At 37.1% G+C, this 23,541-nt stretch overlaps 2 long non-coding RNA genes across 2 annotated transcripts in view; both read left to right on the plus strand.

Moving 5' to 3' along the window:
* The window catches only part of LOC103477280 (uncharacterized), a 101,631-nt gene that overhangs the window by 50,210 nt on the left and 27,880 nt on the right, over window positions 1–23,541 (plus strand). The window lies entirely within an intron of this gene.
* On the plus strand, window positions 11,722–15,413 carry LOC145555208 (uncharacterized). The gene is made up of 2 exons (XR_014091296.1): window positions 11,722–11,889; window positions 13,394–15,413. It is a non-coding gene; the product is annotated as an uncharacterized LOC145555208 (long non-coding RNA).

Here is a 23,541-nt window from a genome sequence, read left to right on the forward strand (position 1 = left end):
GTGTTTTGAGGTTATGATTCAGTCAGTTAACAACCATTTACCGTTCCATCTTCTAAAGGGCAAACCATACGTAGCTTAAATTAGATTTTAAAGAGAAGTCTTGTCACTAAAGTTAGGTTGTTTTAGGGTGACTTTTATTTTCATTCAGTACAAGTGCAGTAGTTACCACAAAGCCAGCCATTTCCACGTAAATGTTGCTTTCGGAGTCTTGCGGACCTGCCAATCCTGTTAGGCGAGTGGTTCCCCTTTTACAAGTAAGACACGAGGGAATTCAAACAGCTGTAATTATGCAGCATTTATGAGAGTGGCCTGCCAAAATTAAACCTCACTCCTACTATCTTATAAATGCAGAGTCAGATTAGGGGCCAGACAAATGTGTGTAGACGGAGGACAAAAATCGACTGTGTTCACCGACATTAAATATAAAGCGGTAAGTAGTTCATGGGAGTTCATCCAATTTGGCCAAAGCTGAGGGATATTGCGGAAAGCACTTCTGAATTGGAAATCTTTTCATTCACAAATAATACGCAGCTTTACTTATTTTGATTAACACATGATAGATTATTGTTGATTGGGGCACACTGATTGATTCTGCACTTTAGAAATGTGGATATAATTTACAGCACATGCTTGAGTCATGCATAAGCAATTGGATAAAAACACAAAAACTCAAACGTCAGCGATAATGGATGAATGCTTGATTAAAGCATTCATCCATTTGCCGCCTTTACTTAATATATTTTGGTAATTAAAACGCAAAAAATGCACAATTTAAAAATAAGTTACTCTACAACAGCAAAAAAAAAAAAAAACTGCCATGTCATTTCATGATACAAAAAGCAGAACCAACAGAAGCGGGGTGCCGGAGGGTAACCGGTGTGTCCTCTCCAGCGTCTCCATTGTCTCAGCCTCTTCTACTCTGTCCTTGTTTTTAGCTCAGAGATGTCAGCCACTGTGGAATCAATTTCTTTCACTCGCTGCTCAGGTCCATCTACATTTTTCACTTTATTTGTGCTCATTAGCAGGAAATGGCCACAGGCAGAAGCAATTTAAGCACCTGCAATGCAAAAAAAAAACAAAAAATAACTCAAAATCATTTCTTGTCACACTGTTTTGCTTTTGAATTGATGCTGTCAGCAATCAGGCAAAATGGAACATTTAGCGCTGTTGTTCTCAGTAGCAAACATTGTATATTGGCAGGTTTATCATTAATGTACAGAACTGTTCATCCTGTGTGAAGGTGGTAAAATATTAGTAACTTATTTGACAAAGTTAGTGACAATTTTGAGATGCATTAAAAAGTGATTTTTGTTTTATTCATTTTGCTAAACAAACAGAACCTGACAGCAAGGTATACTATTGAGGATTGTGCATATGAGCAAAATCAGGGTCTGTGGTACTGTACAATGTAGCCAAACTGTATCAGGTTTCCTCGTTATTTCCTTAAAATAGAATAAAACGCAAGGAATTCAGTCGAACCAGCAAAAGGAAACGGCGGTTAGTAAATCGGCAATATTTGTGTTGAAAAATAAAAACTGTAATCCTGGTGTTTGTCGTTTATATTGTTGTAATTTTAGGACCATAAACAACAAAAGTACATAGCTTATATGAGGATTTTCTATGTATGCTTTATGATATTAGACTGTTTTATTAAGTGACCTGCTCAGGAACTACAGATGGAAACTGGCTTAAGCTAAATCTGGTGCAAAGCATCTTTTATTAATGATTTTTTTTCTATTTATTTGTTTATTTTTTTGCACATTGTTTCTAAAAATAAACTGAACAATGCGACAGACAAGTCAAAGCATGTACATTCATACAAAGATACAATTATGAAGAATAACAGACCTTACAGTCAGGGGAAGTTACTGTACAGTTATTAAACATACCATACTGAGATTCAAAAAATGTGCAACTGGCTACAGTAATTTGGTCTGTATCTGTGTGTAAACACAACAGACTATCTACAGAAACGGAAAAACTGTGTAAATATCAGCAGACACTTCTTGCGTCTGTTTGGAGCGATGATGGTTGTAAACCAGCAACCACCTAGGATGTTGCTGTCACTTTCCACTTCTGCAAGGCTCCAATTCAGTTCATACCAACGACACTCACTGAAACCTGCTCTCATTAAAAAACACCCAACATATTTGGTAAGTCTGTCCACTGTTGGCCCAAACTTCCCTGCGATCACCAGAGGGTGTTTTGGGGCCCTTCAGAGCTTCTGAATGCTGCTGTAAACCTGTTGGTGTTTCGTCCCCTGCCTGGAGAACCACTCTGGGAGGAGTGGAAACCCATATGGATGGGTGTTGAGGGATATGGATTGTCAGGTGTTATCACGAAGACCATCAATTTGATGGCTAAACCTGTCACAACAATCAATGAACCGCACGATAAATTAAAGCTCAGTAATTTTCATTGTGATGATTGATATTTTCTGATGGGCAATTTTCTTTATAAAGACACCATAATCTATTTTATTTATGGTTTTGGTTGTAATTGTTCTAGTTTTATTCATCGTTTCTGGTTATTCTGTTTGTTTTGGATGATTAAGATATGTTGCAGTTCTCGTGTTGGTGTTCTTCACAAAATTAAAGGTTATTGGTCTTTGAGACTTGCATTATTATGACATTATCGATGCATTACTTGAAAGTGGTCTCAAATCAGGGAGTACCATGGTGCAGTGGTTAGAGGGGCCAGACCTTCGACTCCCATCCTCAGCTCCTTTGCTGCAGGTTTTATTCCCTTCTCTTTCTTTCCTTTCTGTGAGATTACACTTAAATGCCACTAGTGCCGAAACATTCTTAGAAAAAATAAATAGTCTGGGGTATCATATTTGGGGGCAAAAAAGGTTTTTCTTTCTCATCTTCTGTCATGAGCTCTATGTATTTGAAGGACCTGCTGCTGTTACCCAAATCTTCAGCTTCGTCTTCTCCAGCACTGAATTTCTGCTTTGCTGCCTTCACAAGACGTGGTCCATTTCACCTTTTACAGAGCAAATCTGCCCCAAGACGCTGAGGAAACGAGACTCACCGTACTGTCTGAACTAACACCACAGGGCATATGAAGAAAAATAGCAAAAAAATAAATAAATACTAAAATGGGGATTGGCTGAAAATACAGGACACACATAATCACAACCCAACAGCTTCTGAACTGTCAAAGCCAAACACTGCAGGCATAAATCAAGCATCCTCATTACCTTATGCTGCTTATTTCCCTGTTAGAGGTAAGGGTGTAAAAGAAAAAAAAAATCATCAAATAACTCACTAGAGCCTTTCTGTTTTCTTCTTCTCCAGAAGTTTTACTGCCAAATTCTCACAGCCGTTTAAGACGTTATCAGGATTTAAACTTCGCACCAAACCTTTTCTGGATAAAACTCAGCAGTCTGTATTTATGTCAAACATCATGGTGCGATTTATATTTTGTAGATTTCACTTGTGTTGCTGATTTTGTGAAAGTCTGAGGTAGCACCTGCTCAACATGCCTACAAGTATTATAAAAGTTGCATAAAAGAGATGTTAGGATTATAAATATTGCAAGGAAAAGGAAACACAAACTCCTTATTTTTAAAGTCAAAAACTCTGAAACTGGTCAATGGAATTTAAAAAAAGCTGTGCATTTTGCCTTATGTTGAATCTACTCTGTTTTCATCTCTTTGTTTAATGCTCAAATTTTCTGAGCACTGAGTTTTTAGTTTTCACAATCTTTAAGAGGTAATTCTAAGAATTACAATAAAGGATTGAAATATTTCAATTAATATAGATGAGGATGGGATAGTGAGGTTTTTCCTTGTACTTCTTTATCACATGGGATTCATACATTTATTTCAAATCTCAAGAGTGTAGTACTGAAATAAAAAATGTGGGATGCTAGTTTTTATGTTCTACATGCAATGTAAATTATTTAGAAAACTTATTCCATATCAGGAAGGGACTACATTTTTGTATCTATTCGTTTTCACACTGTTCTTTAATGATTAGAATGTATTTTCTAATAAAAATAAGAAAATATAAAACAATTCTAAGATTAATCTTATTACAAGCACTAAATAAAGAACTCTGGACACATTTGGATTACAGCATCACTGCGATCTTAACACTGTTAAGATGCTATTGTAGAGGGTTAAGCGCCGGCTGCTCTTGACAAATGACAGAAGCTTCTTAAGAGCAGGAAAGACGTCAACATTTACAAAACAAACAGCGAACGCATTGTTTGTTTTCTCGACGGATGGAGACAGTCCTGAGAGTTTTGCCTCAATTCAGTCAGAGGGCCCTGTCAGAAGTCTTTTAGAAAGATGAAAGCAGCTGATAAAACGCCCCTATGTTTGATCCAGGTCTACACCTGAAAACTGAGGCTGATGGAAAGCTGCAAGATCTAGCCCGGGGTGAGATCCAAAGAAAAGTGTGCGGCACAATAACTGCCGTGTCTTTCACTTGAAGGCTGGAGCTCAAAGACTTTTAGGTTTTTGACTCGAACGAAAGATGATGATGCAAGTTGTTTTTATAATGCATCACAGACATTCTGGATTAAAGGGCAAAGACTCAAAGTTGGCCTTTTGAGAAATCATATTTCACATTGCTTTTCATTGAATCAACTGATGCACACATTGCTAATGGCGGGCTTCCCTTTAATTTATTGCCTTTAAGCATTTTGTGTCAAATTTTCCTTAAGTTTGTTTGTGAGCTTTATATGAATTATTTAAGTCCTTTTCATCATTTTAACATGTATCATATAAAATGTGTATTTTCAAATCATTATGCTTTTACATTTTAGCAGTAAATAAACTAGACAGTTTGCATATGTTCATGAGCATGACAGTCAACCTGCATTATCTGCAATCTTGAAATGAGCTTGAGAGAGGTTTCAATTGTTTTTCTGGTTAAAAATAAAAGACAATCTGTCAGCACTTCAAAAGCAATGAGATTAAGTGCATGCCTCATGTAGCTTTGATTGCAACAATTTCTCCCCTGGCTGCAGGTCTATTAGGCGTTTATAACCATATGCTTTTCCCTAACCCTCACTGTGCCTTGAAAATCTTTTTCCTTCGCCCAGCAGCCCCCCACTTCACCTAGATAATAGGCTGGAAGGGCCATTCGGATGAGTTGGTGTAGCTGATAATGGTCACTGTCACGCTCCGTCAGTGAGAGCAGGTAACACCTGTCTGCTGTTCTATTTTGGATATTGGTCAACTGAGACTGAAACTATTGCAGAGTGTGACAGATACTCTGTAAGTACATCCAAACTAAAATCTCAACCTTATTTACTCAAAATGAAAACAGTGAATACCAAATAGCTTACAAAGGAATTCTCTCATTTCTAAGCTCTGGGAATATAGATAGAAATGTTAATTCAGCTCCTGTTGAGCTTTAAAACTTGGAAAATACAAAATGGCTGTTGCATTCAAGTAAAGGTAACAAGTACAGGTTTATCCATAGTAGGGATGTCCTAAACTGATCAAAGTTATTTAGGATTATGCACTTCCTGGCACTGTATCTAATTCTGTAGTCAGAAACTTCCATGGTCTTTAATTGAGTTGGCAAGATTTGTAAACAAAAATAAAGTGCAACTTTTTTTTTCTTTTTTTTTTTGAAAAATCAAAAAGAAAGCAGGTCTAGAGCAAAGTGGCATAACATCACACCCTTAACAAGTGATGGGAGTCAATCAGGACTCGGATCTACTGCTTAACATCAGACTGGTTTATCCTTAATCCATAGCAAACCAAAACTTGAGCAGCAATATTAATATTTTCTCCCTCATAGTGTTTTAATTCTTAAATTGTTTATCTTTGGGAGGATTTTGGTTTTTCAATTTCAGACCAATAACAGTAAACCCATTTACATCAAGCTGATTTAGCAACTTCTTAAACCTGCAAATAACTTTCAATGTGCTCATGCTCTAAAGTTCACATAATTACTTAATATGTGACTTAACGATGCTGCTACATGTCATGGGAGCGCTGCAGGGCTCTCACTGCGGCTGCAGCACGGGGACTAGACGCCTGCTGGCTGCTGCTTTAAATTGAGAGCCTGACTGCTGGGAAATTCTGCAGTTCCTGTCCGTCACACCATGAGCCATCCCGACGGCTCACGGTGATGAATTATTACATCCATGGGGTAATAAAAAGTGTATATAATAGTGCCTCCTAAAAATCTTCACTTAATGCAGACTGACATTGTTATTATTCCAGGACTGCTCTGGGAAATCTGTTCTTCAAAGAAGGAAGCTTTTCTTACTAAATAAACATATTCTCATCTTTACATCACCAATTCCAGATCAATATGAACCTTGATCAATCAAGAGATTTGAAGGGTGAATCCTTTACCATTTTCACAGACTGATTCTATCATTCATTTAAAGAAACTGAGATATTCTGAAATTGTACTGAGACACATTTATCAGTTAAATTGCTTACTAGTTAAGGATTATATTAATCACTGGGTGTATTTATCAATGAGTACCTAAAGTGTAATGCAACATTTACTTATTGTTTCATAATTAATTGATATTTTTATAATGTAAAGCACTTTAAACTGCCTTTGTTGCTGAAATGTGCTGTTAGAATTAACTTGATTTGTGCTAAAACAAGTTTGTACTCAAGATCTTCAACAATACTTGAAAAAGGCCCATTTTCCAAGCACCAAAAAAACACCATAAAAGAAGAAGAATTCTTTACTGAGGTTCAGACTTTGCAGTTGTTTGCGAATCATTACTCACAAGTCAACACAACTGTTTTTGAACAAACATTACGGTATTTTTGAGATCAGGGAATTTTCCAGCTGTCTTTAGATGTTTGCATCACACTTCGGATTACTCCAAATGATTTGGATACAAAATATCAAAACTGTCAAAGGAAGTCTAGGAATGATGCTGAACATGTTGGAGGTCTCAAGGAAAGCAAAACGTTGCAGGTTGTATGTAGAAAAAATAGACAAAGTGAGAAATAATACCATGCACATAAAAATAATTAATGCTATCTAATCTGATAGTTGATCAAACTTGGTTTGGACTTCCTCTCCTTCCTATTGTCATTGTTTCTGTTTCTCCCTGGGACACAGATGTCTTAGCTATGATGCCAATAACTTCTACCACCTCATTTACACTTAAAGAAATATATTGAATGTAAACAAACTATTAGTGAAGATAAATATTATGCTGCTGCAGCTTTCATTCAGGGTTTTTAAGCATGTAATTATTCTGATAAATGAATAGGCAGGTTTCAATTTCAGAGCTTAGCACATTAATCATGATTCAGAAGTGTTTATGGATTAGTTCAAAAGCCTTTCTGAATTTCTAAATTATAAAAAGAAGTCGTTCATCATCGTTCAAACACTGAAAGACATTCAAACACTTTTAAAAAAGCAAAACACATCAGAGTCACTCTGATATTTATGATGAAGATTCATTGAAGTGGGATCAGAAGTTGTTTTACCCAACAGATTTGTTTGTGTTTACTGTAAAGCAACTTCCTTTGCTATGGAAACTCATATATGTCAGAGAAATGCAGGGAAGCAAGTGTGCCACAATCTTCCAAGAACATCAAAAGTTAAGAACCGTTCACGGATTCTTCACCAAGTCTCGGACTGCTGCACTTTAGCACAAGATACACTTTGCCATCTTCTCTTGGTTATAGATGTTTTTCTTCTACAGTCAATTGGTACTTCCTGAGGCTGTCATTTTGATCCTTTGAGGTATTCCTCTTCTAAGAGCAAAGTCAATTTGACCCTGTTGTTTGGTTCTTTTGTTTCAAAATCCCTCTGTTTCATTATCAGTTCCACTTCAACAGCTTAATTCACTTCAAGTGCAGATCCTCTTCACTTCCAAACTCTTTGCTATGCTCAGTTAGCATACCTCCTGCTTTCATTTTAAGTGTTTCACTGCCTGCTGTGTGTTTGTAAGCTACAGCTTTTCTCCTTGGATATGCTGCGCCGCAGAAAACGTGAGTCTAGACATGTTTGAGAACAGGAGAGTGTCTTGCACATTAGGAGCGTAAATCAGCCATAACGTTGATTAATATTCTGCTTGGACTGTAACTCTAGGTGCTTTAACACTCTATGATGGAGGCTCAGGAGGATGGAGTCCATCCTGTTACCAGGGGGTTTCTGTTTCCAACACCCACTTTGTCCGTCGCAGTCAGTGCGTTCTTGAGCAAGACACTTTACCTGCTTTTCCTGCTGGTGGTGGCCATTGTATGGCAGACGCTTCTGCCTGCAGTCTGCCCCATGCAGATGTGCCTTCAGTGTAGAAGTACAGCCCATTAACCATTTAACAAACCATAATATTATCTTTTTTAAAACATCACACCTGTACTTTCTCAGTAGTTCCTTTTTCTTTGTTTTGCAGCTTCTATTTTTGTAAATATGCAGAATCTACTGTCTTAGTCTACCAATGTACAGACTGCTCTGATTTATAAAAGTCTAATAATAGACTTTTATAGCTGAAAATCAATTTATTTCTGTGTGGATGAAATGCAATAGAGAGTACAGTATAATGAAGAGTACAGTGTAGTATTTGAGCAACAACAAAGGCTTAATAAGCCTGGCTCTATTTTAAAAGGTGATTGCAAATCTGGGTTACATAAAGTCTTTTAGTGACATTGTTGTTTGGTTAAAAACTGGACATCCCTAAGTATCAGTGGTGGTCAGAAAGAGTAACAGTTAAAAATATATACCCGAATGCAGCCAAATATCTTTTAATTTCTGTCACAAGTGGCCATTAGCAACTGTAGCAAATTGTAGGCAGACCAGGCTTGCAACAGAGTACTTTTAAAATCCTGGGTAGGGAACCAGGTTTTTTCTTCCAAGCTCTGACTACAGCTTACTGCTCTCCTCTCTCTCTTCTGCACAATGGACAAATCACAACTTGAATCTTTTTCATATAAACTCATTATGGAGCTGGAGACTTCACTATCAGTACATTTTTTTCTTTGACAACCTTTGTGTTACGCAGTTATGCCCGAGTTCAGGGTCTCCACTGCGCCAGCCTCACTCTTCAGCTTTTTCTTCAAAAAGGCATTCTTCTTCTTTTTTTTTTACTGATGTCAACTTCATACAAGAAAATGAATAGACCCTAACAATGCATTAAACATAAAATGTTAAAGCCATCATATATGAACATAAAGACAAGAGACAACAATGGTTTAAGATATACATACATTTGTTATTTTATATGATAAAATAACTTTGCATCTACGTTTATCTTAGTTGAAATATCACGATAGTTTGAGGTAACATTTTTGTCCATTTTTTTTAAAGAACTGGAGCAGAACTGACAGCATGATTTCCTAACAGCAGGCTAAAGTTAAAGATTTCAATGAAAAATAGTCTGAAGGAATGATGATGCTGTCTTCCTGCCTCCTTGAGAAATACTCTTTAAGTCTATGCGTGGGTTCGCACTCTGAGCCGCTGTTCCACCTTCTTCCTTACTGTGAAACTTGCTCTAATCCTGAGTTTGTTTATTAATGAAGGGGAAAAGGAAATGAGCAAAGGTTGTGTTAAGAATATATAAACCGGTGGATTCTTTCATCAACTTATGCATACCCTTGTAAATTAATGTATGAATTTACATGTAAATTTTAGAATTTCTGCTTCTTCATCACTTGGACAATATGCTCATTATCATATCAAAGATATATTTTTCAAGAAGCAATGCTCGTTGCTCAAAAGTTTTGAAGTTGTTTAAATCAACCTGTGCAGCTTCCACAACAGATGTTGGTTTTATGAATACTCATCAGTAGGTAAACAAGGTTTTTGTGCACCCACATACCTTTAAATGACCCATTAATTGTAATAAATTTTTTAAGATTCATTAAATAATTTAAAAGCAAAATGTTTTGTGTTAGAAAGTTTTTTTCATGTTTATCTAACAAGGATCCCTGCATCTGTCAGTCTTGTATAATTTGTCATTGTCCTGCTAAAAATCAATAGTATTGATCTCTTAAGACTATATTTTTACATCAATAGGGATCTGTAGGGACCTTTTACAAAGTTTTTTTGTTTTTGTTTTTCTAGCTCATTTTAGAAGTCAATCCATTTTGTTGCTCACGGCTTCAAATCATGCCATTATTATGTGGCCTGGTCAGGAGAGCAATGAAGAGACTTGAAATGAGCTCTACTGGGATCTACTGGGGTGGCATGTGGTGGCATTTGCCACCCCAAATGAGAGTCTTGCCACCCCTGTTGCCACCCCAGCTGGCGACTATGAATTCAATAAATAGTTATGGCAAATCGGACATTAAGCGCATGTCCAATTTGCGCTTAATGTCCGATTTGTTATCGGAATCTCTTTTTTCCGATAACATTGAATGCAACACAATGTATCCTGACGTCACCAGCTTGAATTTACCAAAATTAGTAACTATTGTCAAGGCCTTCTCTACTTTGAAGGTAATATTATGCGAGTAAAAATGGCGAAATTGAACAGCGCTTGCTATCCTCCCTGCGTTTTTGTGGCGTTTTTTAAATAAATGAAAGTGTGCAATACCGCCACCATCTGGTCTGGAGTGTGAACTGGAGCTAATGCCGTTGATTATCGGGTTTTACATCACACATCTGAAAATGGATTGGGTACTTTCTTAAAAATTACATCATGATTATAATTTTTTTTATTGTATGCAATTTTAATAAATAGTAAAAGATTAAGGGACTTAAAAATTCATACTTTTTAGGTACTTAAAAATATGCCTATATATTACATTAAACACATTTTAAAGGTACCTAAAAGACAGACTTCTGCATATGTATCAATTAGTTTTATTTTGTAATCAGGTTACTGCGTGATGCAGACTTCTGCCCAGGTCCCTCTTGAAAATGAGATCTGGATCTCAATGGGGTTCACCTGGTTAAATAAAGAAAATTAAGGCTTACTTCATTAGTCTAAAATTTACACTGAGATACTGAAATTAATAATCTAAAGTAGTGTTAAGTGAATTTAAAAAAAATTATATTTTAAGCATATATTTTTAAATATGCACAAAAAATATATTTTAAATATACTTGAGAAAGTGTATATTTACACTTGGGCAAACATATATTTTGTTCACTTAAAGTATACTTTTATTTAATATATTAAAAGTGTATTTTGGTACAATTATGTTTAAAGTTCTAATTTCGAAATTGGTACAAGTATACTTTTAGTATACTTCAGATATACTTATAGGTAGTACACTTAATACTTAGTATACTTAAAGTGTACTTTCACAAATTTAAGTATGTTTGAAATATACTAAAGTATACTTTTTTTTCACCTGGGTGAACTGAGCCATAGTTTGTCATGTGTCACCTACTGGTTATTTATTATAGTTTAATTGCTAGATCAAATCACTGCAGCCTGATATTTTATTGGGGAATCAAAATAATCTTATCATTTTACTTTTTTTTTTTTATTATTTAAAAATCTGGGGTGCATTTGAGTACAGCATTATTACTCGGATACCCCAAAATATAATCGAGTGAAATCAAGCACTTTCAGAAGTAACCTGTAATAAACAAAGTCCATAAACACCTATGTTTACACTGTTTTTCAATGCTTCCATGCAATGCATGTAAGGCACCTGTTGCTCTGGTGCCTATCTCCAGCTGGCATACCGGGCGAGAGGCGGGGTTCACCCTGGACAGGTCGCCAGTCTGTCACAGGGCACCACTAAAAACAAACAAAAAACACTTCTCTGCAAAATTCACCAACTGCACAGTTCTTGTTAAATAATGTAATATAAGTAGTAGGCCTATTTCAAAAGAGCAGAAGAAATCTTGTGTTTTTGAACAATAACAATATTTGTTGCTAACCTGTTAAGAGATGGGTGTGTTTACTGGTAACCAAGTGCCACGAAGTGAACATCAGATTTTTACTTTAGAAAAATTTGGCAACGGTAAATGTCTTGTATCTAATCAGGTAAGCATTATTTCGAAAGAGCTTATGTTTTTTAAACTATAAAACTTATTAATTTGGTTTTAAGAGATAAGCGTTTTCTACTGGCAACGAACTGCAACGAAATATAAATCGGGATTTTTACTTTTGTGTTGAATGTTTGTTTTATAAAATATTTAAAACTAATGACAAAAAGAATGAACTTTTCTACAAAATTCACCAACTACACAATTCTTAAGTATAAAATAAGTGGCATGTCCAAAGGGCAGAAGAAATCTTATGTTTTTTGATCAACAAGAATTTTTGTTGCTAGCTTGTTGCTAAGAGATGGGTGTGTTTACTGGTAACTAAGTGCTACGTAGTGAACTTTAGATTTTCACTTTTGCTAAATTTGCCAACGGCAAATGTCTTCTATCTAATCAGGTAAGCATTATTTCGAAAGAGCTTATGTTTTATAAACTAAATAACTTGTTATTAATTTGGTTTTAAGAGATAAGCATTTTCTACCTGCCACGAAGTATAAATCAAGATTTTAGCTTTTGTGTTGAATGTGTGTTTTATAATATATTTACCACTATGACAAAAAGAATTAACTTTTCTTCAGAATTCACCAACTACACAATTCTTAACAAGTATAAAATAAGTGGTATTTCAAAGAGCAGAAGAAATCTTATATTTTTTATCAATAAGAATTGTTGTTGCTAATTTGTTAATCTGTTGCTAAGAGATGATCGTGTTTTCTGGTAACCAAGTTCCACAAAGTTCCACAAAGTAAACATCTGATTTTCACTTTTGCAAAATTCACCAACTGTAAATTTCTTGTGTCTAAGCAGATAAGCAGTATTTTGAAAGAGCTTATGTTTTATTAACAATGTTACTTATTATTAATTTGGTATCAAGAGATAAGCGGGGTTTTTTCTGGTAACAAACTGCCACGAAGTATAAATTGAGATTTTTACTTTTGTGTTGAATGTGTGTTTTGTAATATATTTACCACAAATGACAAAAAAATTTACTTTAAAAATTCACCAACTGCACAATTCTTGTTAAGGTAAAATAAGTAAAATAAGTTTCAAAACAGCAGAAGAAATCTTATGTTTTTTGAACAATAACAATTTTTGTTGCTAATCTGTTGCTAAGAGATGAGTGTGTTTACTGGTAACCAAGTGCCACGAAGTAAACAATTTTTATTTTTGCAAAAGTGAAAATCAGAAAGCAGTGCACAAACATTATCACAAACATTGCTAATGTAACTACTGTGTTACATTAACAGTAGTTACTGTTAATGTGACTCACATTAACAGTAGTTACTGTTAATGTGAGTAAAATTATTTTGTTCATTTATTAACCATGTTTAGCACACTATATGGAGAAAGTTATTGTAAGACAACATGCTAGTTATAGCATGTTGTCTGGCTGCATTTAGGCTAATATCACCATTTTGGCTTATTTCAGCTTGTACACTAATTTTAACATACTGAATCCATGTTGCTCTACATGCTTGTGACTCTCCACATGCTCTCCACAGGGTGAATCCTAGCAACCTGAGGCCTCTTTGCCGGGAGTACCGGACGCCAGCTGATAGTGTAGACCCGCCAATTTCTGCCAAGATTGGTTTGGTAAATGCCTGGTCGCTGACAAATAAAACTTTGGTCATTAGGGATTTCTTTTCCTCATATTGATTGGATGTTTTATTTATAAAAGAATCATGGACAAGAGGTTTGGGTGACTCCAGCATTTTTAAAGAACTTGAACCGCGGAACTGCGGCTATTTTAATGCTCCAAGGATGTCGGGGTCCGGTGGAGGAATAGTGACTGTTTATAAAAGTTGTTTTACTTGTAAGCAGTAAAACAACTACTATGGGATTAGCTTTGAGATTAGCCTATCTGAACTCAGCAGCTCTCACACTGTGCTGTGTGCGGCGGTCTATCGGCCACCAAAGTACAACAAAAACTTTATAAATGACTTTTATAAAGTTGTTGTAATCCTGTTGTTGTAATCACTTGGTACATCCACCACAACGGCTTTCCTCTGTTGTTTATCGACCACCACAATGTCCGGTTGGTGTACACTATGCCCGCCACTTGGTTATGTTGTTCCAAGTATGCTTTCCCTGCCAGCATCTTGCACCCTGCTGTTATGTGCTGGACTGTCTCAGGGGCCTCCTTGCACAACCTACACCTTGGGTCTTGTCTGGTGTGGTAGATCGGAGCCTCTATTGCTTTGGTGTTTAGGGCCTGTTCCTGTGCAGCCAGGATGAGTGCCTCTGTGGTGTCCTTGAGTCCAGCATTTTAAAGAAGGGCCTTTATTTCCGATAAAGGTCTTTAGGATTCTCTAAAGGTTTGGTTCCCTCAATTTAGAAAACCAAAACTCAAGGAATCACCTGCCTTATTGACCTGCCTTGCGACTCGTGTCTAGGCAGGGTGCTGGATTTGGAGTGGAACCCTCCATGCATGTTAGTAGTTTCCAAGTCTTAACATCTCTGGTGTTTATCTCCTCCATTGGCCAGCTAGTTATTCCTGCAAGGTTTCTGATTACTGGTATGGCATAGCTGTTTATTGCACGGATCTTGTTCTTGCCATTGAGCTGGTTTCTCAGGACTTGCCTTATTTGTTGGAGGTATTTGGTTGTGGCTCCTTTCTTTGTGACCTGGTCAAGGTTGCCATTTGCTTGTGGTATTCCCAGGTACTTGTAACTGTCCTCAATGTCTGCTATTGTTCCTTCTGGGAATGAGACCCCACAGAAGGGGGGAATGAGACCCCTTCTGTGTCGGCATTAGAATCAGATGGGGCAACATTAAAATTGTACTTGTTTATTATAATGTGGGATATATTAAAATCAAAGAGGATGAGATTATATTCAATTTTAATTAGATTTTCATAGGAGGATGACTTAATATCACCTAAATTACATTTAGGATTTAAATTTACATTTACATTTAGGATTTAAAATTAGTGTAAAACCTACATTGTCATTAACATAAGCAACGTAAAATAAAATTATTCATAATTATCGTGTTAGGGATGTCTTAAGGATTGAAATGCATGCTCTTATTTTGCAGAGAATAATTTGGGATTAAAATAATTACTTATTTAAACAATTAGAAGAAAACGGTTTGGTATCCCGCTGGTACTTTACCATTATTTCAAATTCATCCTTTTAAAGTTTTGTGAAAGATGACAAAACATATAAATAACCGTCTCCCTGGCAAGGAGAGGTTACAGGGTAACTTTTCCTACTTAACAGAGGTGAAACGATAAAGGGATGAATGGATGAATGCCAGTGGGTTTTTCGTATTCTGCGTATATGATTTTGTTTAATCATACAGAATAATGTTTCAATGACTGAATTAATATGTAATTTCTTAAAATGTATGGGATAATTTTTCACTTCTCACTAAAAAAAATTGTAGATATGTCCTTTTATATCAGACTCATGTTGTCTCTGCCTGGCAGAGCTTTCCATCCAGAATTGCTTCATGATTGATTGTCCTACTCTGTATTGTGCACAATTCATAAATAAACCTGATTGAGTGATTTTACCTGAACAGTGCTTGGTAATAGTTTTTTTCCACAACAATGGACAAAAACATTAAAGGCTCTCAAGTAAAAGACGTGGTGGTCTTAGCTAATGTTGGACCCATGAGCAACATGCTAACATTAGCATATTAGCCTGCAAAGACTTTTATGTGTCATTCTTTTTAAAGAAAAATCAACCTTTAACCATATATGCGAGTAGTAAAGGCATACATGAAACATGAAAACATACTGAAAACGAATAACTCGCCTTTAAAAAAGTTCTGATTCTTCCAATGTTCCAGTCCACAAACGTTCTAGACTAGCGGTTCTCAACGTGGGCGGTACCGCCCCCCAGGGGGCGTTCAGAGGACGGCAGGGGGCGCTGGCGGACATCTTTACAAAAGGGGGGGCGGTGGGATGCCTTTGGGGGGCGTTTAGTCGAAGGTAAACTTTACACCTTAAATCCACAACAATACCAGTTTAGACTTTGAGCAACTTGGTAAAACTGTATTGTGTAACAATAAATCATGCTTGGCTGCAACTGTATCGATGGCAGCTCTTCTTCTATTCAGTGTTTGTAGCTTCATGGCGCAGCTCCGCATCAGTTCAGCGTTACACCGGCTGATGACGCTGCTGTGATTCACTTTGTCTGGTTTTTATGTAGGCTACATATGTTTAGGCAGTTCTGTGATCATGTCAAAGCAGCAATTTATATTAAAAAGTGTTTTATTTCCGTTTGAAAGCTGCCCGCTTCCATGGAAGGACAACAGAAAATCGCTCTTATAAACATGTAATTACTAAAATCACGATACCCTCACATTGTATCCCTCTGAAAAATGAACCCATTTAAATAAAGAAATCCCTCCATGGGTGATACCACGATAGAGAGCGTTCATGTTATAGCGTTAACACCGGTGCTGCAAGTGGTCCGACATGAAACGGGTTTGATGGAACAATGGTACCAGCACTTTTAAATTTCAATAATCAGAATACCGAAATTGTTTCCGTTGTTTTAAAAGATTTATGTCAGTCTGCCTTCCCCCCCCCACGAAGGAGCGTAGAAACATACGCTCGCCTCCCCCCCCAACCCCCCTCCTCCAGACGCCAATACATTTAGGTGCAAAACTCACTACATTTACCCCGTTATGTGCGCGAGGTGAAGGAGCGTAAGGCGCGCTGAAGTGTATGGGAAAACATAATCGGTGCGCCGATTCAAAACATCTACAATAGTAACATTGATGATAAAATAATTGTCAGTGCAAAGTAACCTACAAATTCTTTGGATTCTCTGGATAAAGGCTAGGGGGGCGCTGGGCCAAAAAAGGTTGAGAAACACTGCTTTAGAGGCTTCCCACACTTTCCTGTGCACCGCTGAGCTGAAGCGTTCACTCCAGTAACAAAAATAGTCAAATCCAGTTTACTCAAAATAACGTAGTCTTGTACTTTTCTCAGGGCAAACATGTACATTACTCACATTACTTGAGTAGAATAAACAATTTAGTGAGACTTGAGTAAAGCATACAGACCTAATTTAAATAAGAATAGGTAGCCAAGATACTGCGCAGAACCCTCAAGCTCCCAGGCCTCTGGTAGAGGACCGAGCTCAGAGGATGAGAGAGAGAGAGAGACCAAGAGAGAAGGGATATATGCATATGTTGCCACTCCTGAAAAAATCCCTGCCACCCTCTAGCCACCACATAGATATTTTATATCTATGTGGTGGTAATAATGGTAAATAATGTTCCCTACAGCTCTGCTTTCTGAATTGGAAATAAAATATTAAGTTTGAATATATTGTTTCTACATAAAGAATATATATCTTTATGTAGAAACAGATTTTGAAGGGTTTGCAGACTGGAGCAAGCTCTAAAGAGGACACTTTGATGTTGCTGCTCTTCCTACATAAACCATTGAGCTCTGAGGCTTTAACAGCACTACATGCTTTTTCAGGTTGCTAGAAAGCATCATCAGGTGGTGCAAATTGATGCCGTATATGTTTCCTTATCAATGCTGTGTGAGGCGCTATAGCATAACCGGATCAAGTTGTCATGGTGACTATGTACTGCAAAGGCTCCTTGGACACACTAATTGCTTGCATCAATACATCGTGTGTCACTGTCGACAGGAAAATCTTCAACATTTTGATCTTCAAGTCTTCCTATTTGATGCTTTTTGTTAAAGCAGTGCTAGCTCTGTAGTTCTAAATTAAACTTTTCTACATTTGAATGAAAAATTCTGTTGATTATTTCCTGAATGCCAATTTGGAATACTATATTCCACTCATCTCATTAAACATGAGGAAAAGCAGAACAAAAGAAGAGAGTATGGGCCAAAGAAACAAAAGCATTCACTGGGCACTCGGTGCAGAGCATCTGCGTAACCCAGTAATAATTCTCATAAATTATACATTTTCACAGAGTTCAGAAATTGTAAATAAGCTTACTTAAATCCAGTAAAGTTTGCCACATCAACTGGCTATCCTTATTTTGTTTAACAGCAGCAAGGCAGTGACTGGTTATGGATTTCGCTGCAACATAAGTTTCTTCTTGCATTGCAAGTAAGCAAAAATTTGGATTGGGTTATTGTTAAATGGAATGTGGGATTCTTGGGGTTTATTTTCCCATATGTACAGCTATTTGGCGTTTGCATAGGCTGGCACAGTTTTTTACAGTTCCCCATGCTGTCAATTGAAGTACCAACTTTGTTATTGACTGACTGCACACACATGTGAGCCATGAAATGAATTGTTTCTCCCAACAGCAGCTCAATATCTCTGAGACCCAAAGCAATTGTATTTCAAACCATTTACGGCCTGTTTCGGCTCAGTCGATGAGCCCCCGCTAATTGATGGGCCATGCTTTTTTTTTTACACACACACACACACATGCACACGCACGCACACACACACACACACACACACACACACACTGATGCTGCAGGTTGTTCAGCGTAGCCAAGCACAGGGTGGCTGGTCTATTGACTGAGTTGTAATGACAGCATTAAGAACACGTGAGAATCTGGCTGTGCTCTGATGAGACAGGACGTCGAAGCCCACACACCAACACCTGGGATTTAACATGGAGTGCAGCAGCTCCAATTTGGCATGCTTGATTTGATTTGCTATGTGAGAGGTGGTGATGTTCATAAAACTGCTCTGACATGGAGTTCTTATAGATGACCTGACCTTCACCCTGACCTGGGCTCCTCCTTTGCAAAATTTACTCTTCACAAAATGAAACACTTTAACTTAAATTAAGTCATATTTTGATTTAATTTAAGTCAAAACTTACTGGTTTCACTCATTTCATTTATGGAATAAGAACTGCCAGACATGAACAGCAATTGTAATCTTCTCAGAGAAGATGCTTGAATCCCAACGTCTGACCGTGACTGAAGCGACTGGAAAATGGGGTCGGACTCTTTGGCTAGTTATTGTCCTACCAAAAATAACAGGAACTTCTTTGTGTTAATTGGTATCTTCTCGTTGAAGAAGAAAGAAATAATATGTGGGGTTTCCCAAGGTTCCATCTTGGGGTCCCTTCTACTCAATATCTACATATGCAGATGATACATAGCTCTATATTACCAAATGACTTCAGACCCAACCAAGCACTAAACAAATGCATAGACCAAATCACAACATGGATGTGCCATAACTTTCTTTAGCTGAACAGAGACGACACAGAAGTTATTATTGTGGGACCTAAAGAGGAACCATCTAGAGTTGGCACACAGCTTCAGCTCTTACAGCTAGAAACCGCTGAATAGGCCTGAAATCTGGGCATAATGATGGACTCAGACCTGAACCTTCAGAACCAGATAAATACAATTATAAAGTCATCCTTTGATCACCTGAAGAACAATTCCAGGATTCAAGGACGAATGTCACAACAGGATCTAGAGAAACTTGTTGATGTGTTTATCGTTAGTTGAATTGATTACAGCAACAGTAACATCACATCTGCCTAAAAAAAATCAGACAGCTTCAGTTCATCCAGAGCGTTGCCACTTGCGTTCTCACTAAAACTAGGAAAACGGAGCACATTATCCCACTTCCTAAGTCTTTACACTAACCCCCTGTAGCTCAGAGAGTAGATGATGAAATACTTTTGTTAGTTTATAAATTATTGCATGACTTGGCATCAAATACATTGTAGACCTGTTGTTCCAGACCTCTCAGGCCGTCTGGTTCCAGTCTGCTCTGCATCCCCAGAACCAGAACCAAACCAAAAAGCAGCATTCAGTTTTTATGCTCCTCTAATCTGAAGCAAACTTCCAGAAAACTGCAGAAATGTTGAAACACCTAGTTCCTTTAAACCAAGTCTAAAAACCCCATTTGTTTAGAGTTACTTTTGAATACCTGGAACATCATGAAGTGTAGTTTATTTTTATACCTGTCATTGTTTTCCCTTACTTAGCTAAAACAATATGATGTTTTTTGCTCATTGCTTTTGTTTCCTGTTAATTTTGTAAAACATGTTTAATTGCCCCGTTGCTTAAGCCTTGTCTGTTCTATAGTACCTCCAGCTGCATGTTCAGGGTTGTTGGGCTGGTTTTCAGTCTCCACCAGATTTTATTTATTCCCTTTTAGTGAGCTCCATCCATCTTCCCATTAACTGTGGCCAGTTTCTCTCTGCTTCATGAAGAAGAGCCTCCAAACAGCTAGAGGCCGTCATCACCATGTCTTGCTGTGTGGATAATGTGCTCTGGGTGATGCCCAGTGTTAGTTTTTCATCACACATCCTGTTTTCATGCAAAGCAAAAAGTCAAATTTTGGTCTCATCTGATCTTTCTGCTTTCTCCCTTCTGTAAACTTCTCCACAACCATAATCTTGACCTGTTTGCTTCTCATGACGCTGCTTGGTCATTAATCGAGGAAAGCAGTACACATGTGGATTCTTTTTACTCATTTGGGATCTTCTGAAGAGGCAACTTTTGGACTTATGTTTGTACAAAATGTTAAAAATCATGCAGATTTACTACAATTAGGAACTAATTTGTGGTTGTTTACCATAAAAATACATTGAACTTTGATAACCTGGCAGAATAGAAAAATTAAGAGTATTAGTACTTTTGCAATGTGCTGCATATTACCAAGCATAGCATTGTTGTTGTTTTTTTTTATCAAAGAAATCAACACTACCTGATATTTTAACATTTACTACCACCTTAAATATTTGATTATTAAAATGCAGAAATTTATATCAACACCATAAAAAAGGCATTGGGGACAAAATAAAACCCAAATGGTCTGTGAGGATGTTAAAAGATGGTTAAAAATGTAGAAAGCTTGAAATGGCTGCAGCATAAGCTCAGAATAAATAATAACATTGACCTTTTTTTTCCAAACCTCTCAAACTGTAAGTGGAGGCAGCTTGACGATCTTAATGGCTCTGAAACACAGTTGCTAATCAGTGTGTGAGCTGACTCCCAGGGGTTTTCTTCAAGATGCATGTAAAGTAGATAAAATGAAATTTAACACAGAATAATTTCACCACACGGGCAAAAATTGATAATGATTTTCACCTCAATCTGTGACATTTCCATCTGGTTTGGCTGCTATTATCAAGTGCTTACATTGCATTGACGGTGTCTCTGCTGTACCTTCTTTCTGTTAGATGCTATTCTTTGTTAAACACGAAAAAAGAGAGAAATAACTCTGAAGACACCTTTTCTGTTTGGGTATATTTAGACAATACATTTCCAAATCATCTCTCTTCATATAAATATACAGGGAGATGCCAGAAAATGTCTCTTTTAAGGCCATTCTTATTACTTCAGTAACATTCCCAAGGTAACTTTTTATCTTTTTAATACTTCAGAAAGTTGGTGTAGGGAGAGTCGTGAGAATATAGCAATGTAAACTAAAGTTCAAAGCAGAGAGTGTAAAAGGACAGCTTGTATTTAGAAAGAATTTCAAATTGGGTTTATTAAATAAACCACGTCTTATTCTACAGAGGTACAAACTCACTACCTTGAAAGACCCAAACGAATTTCAAATACTCCAAAGCTAACATGCATAAATTAACAATCCTGCCTTTCACACCTCTCCTCATCCCAGCCTGTTTACTCTGCTTATCCTCCATCTGCAGCTCATGTGGGTTCATTGTTAATACCGCTTCGCTGCTTTGTGGGTTTTTTCTGTTATCAATCCTGAATCAAATTCCCATGATTGTGTTTGCTCAGAGCAAGTCTTCTGCTCTCAATATTGAGCATACGGTTTGCACACTTTCAGGGAAAAAAAAAAACTTCAAACAAGCAGATTTTCCTTCCAACAGCCAGCAGGTAAATAAATATTTGGACAGTCCAATATAATGTGTGAAAACTCGTAACCTGACAAAAAGCATAGCAGGAGTATGTGATTAAGAATTGGGTGTAGTAGCTACCAAGAGAGAGACCTACAAACCGCTGAGATGGTGCAGAATAAATGCAGAATATGGAGTACTCTTAAAATTCAGCATGTTGTATGAGAATCCATTTCTTTACATCATTTTACAGTTTTTATGGATCTGTCAGGTCAACGTCGTCTAAAACGGAGGTGGGCATTTCATTGAACTGTTGGCTTTGTGTTAACTTCCATATGACAAACTAATCTGATCTGTGATTGTTGCTGTGGGCCAGGTCACTAGTTTTTAATTCCTCCAACCATCCCAGTCAGATTTAAGACTGGACTTTGACTAGGCCCATTTAAAACCTTGATTTTATTGAGTTTTTGAGCCATTCAGAGGTTAACTTCCTGGTAATAATTGTCCTGCTGTATACCTCAAGTTTGCTTGAGCTTCAAGTCTCTGACTAGTAGCAAGACCTTCTTCTTCAGGATGTTCAGCTAGAAGGCTGAATTCATGCATAGCACGCTCAAACCATTACACTATCACGCCATGTTTTAATAATTGATATGATACATTTTGTTTTCCTAAATCCTGCCCATATGTTTCCATTAAGTTGCACTTTTGCCAGTTGACAGAATATTTTCCTGAAATTCTTTGGCATCATCATGCTAAATATGAAGCAGGACTCTGTATCGTCTTTGGTGGTTTTGAGATTCCCCATGAATGCTGGTTTTGTCCAGTGTCTCTTTTTTATTGTTAAACCATGAATTTACCTGAAGAAAGGCAAGTGATGCTTTTAAGTCTCTTCTCTCTTAAGTCGTTTCCAAGGAAACCCAAAACTTTATAAATGATTTCATAACCCCTTTATGACTGACTGATGTCATTGACTTTCTTATTTGTTTCTTAAATTTCTTGAGCCTGGGGGAGTAGTGGATTGCTTTTCGAGATCTTCCGTAGGTAAGGGCGAAAAGATTGAAACCAAACCTGTGTATCGTATTTATAGTTCAACAAGATGTACAAATATATTTTCACACCCTGCCAGCTTGGTTTGGATAACTTCTTCTCATAATTAACCAAATTATACCTTGAAAACTGCTGTCGTATTTTCTCAGGTTATCTTCATCTTGTGTTGTTAGATGATCTGAGACACAGAAAAGCAGAAAAGCACAACCTCATGTTTTTGTTTAAAAGATTATTTCACCACAGCTGCTATTAAAATCTACATTTTGATATTGTTTTGGTTTCGTATGGAGGGAGTCATGGCTGATCTGCTATGACTAGTACCATAAAATATTGCATGCAGCTGTGTGCTCCAAGCTAGGTAATCAGCTACACTGCATATCGAGTCTTTGCCAAAATCATCTTGCATTTGTTTATGCAAAAAGATCCAGTAACTATTCATGTTAACTGAATATGCTAACCCTTACTCTTTGTTTTAAAATGACTGCCTGAGGGAGGTAGGAGTTGGACCAATCCTCCTATGAAAAATGCACCCAGTAAAATCGAGACCAGCCACTTACCGAACACAGTGTGTAAAGGAATAAGTCGTTGATTAGTACCTTGAGAAATACTTTTAATCCATCCATATTATTGGATTGAAGAATGACCTTCAGAGCTCCATGCAGGGTGGGGAAACCTTTCAGAATAAATTGCAGGCTGCTGCCCTTGTCTACGAAGTCTTACTGCTGGTAATGACAGAGGTGTGTGATTTTTCTCTCAATCTCATTCTCTCACACTGCTTCTCACAAATTGATTCATACCAGTGAAGGCTACAATTATTACTGTATGCAAGGCAGACATGCGCTGGATGTAAATGAGACAGAATAGG

Source organism: Poecilia reticulata, chromosome 15, assembly GCF_904066995.2.
Source record: "Poecilia reticulata chromosome 15, P_reticulata-male-v2, whole genome shotgun sequence".
Classification (NCBI taxonomy): Eukaryota; Metazoa; Chordata; class Actinopteri; order Cyprinodontiformes; family Poeciliidae; genus Poecilia; species Poecilia reticulata.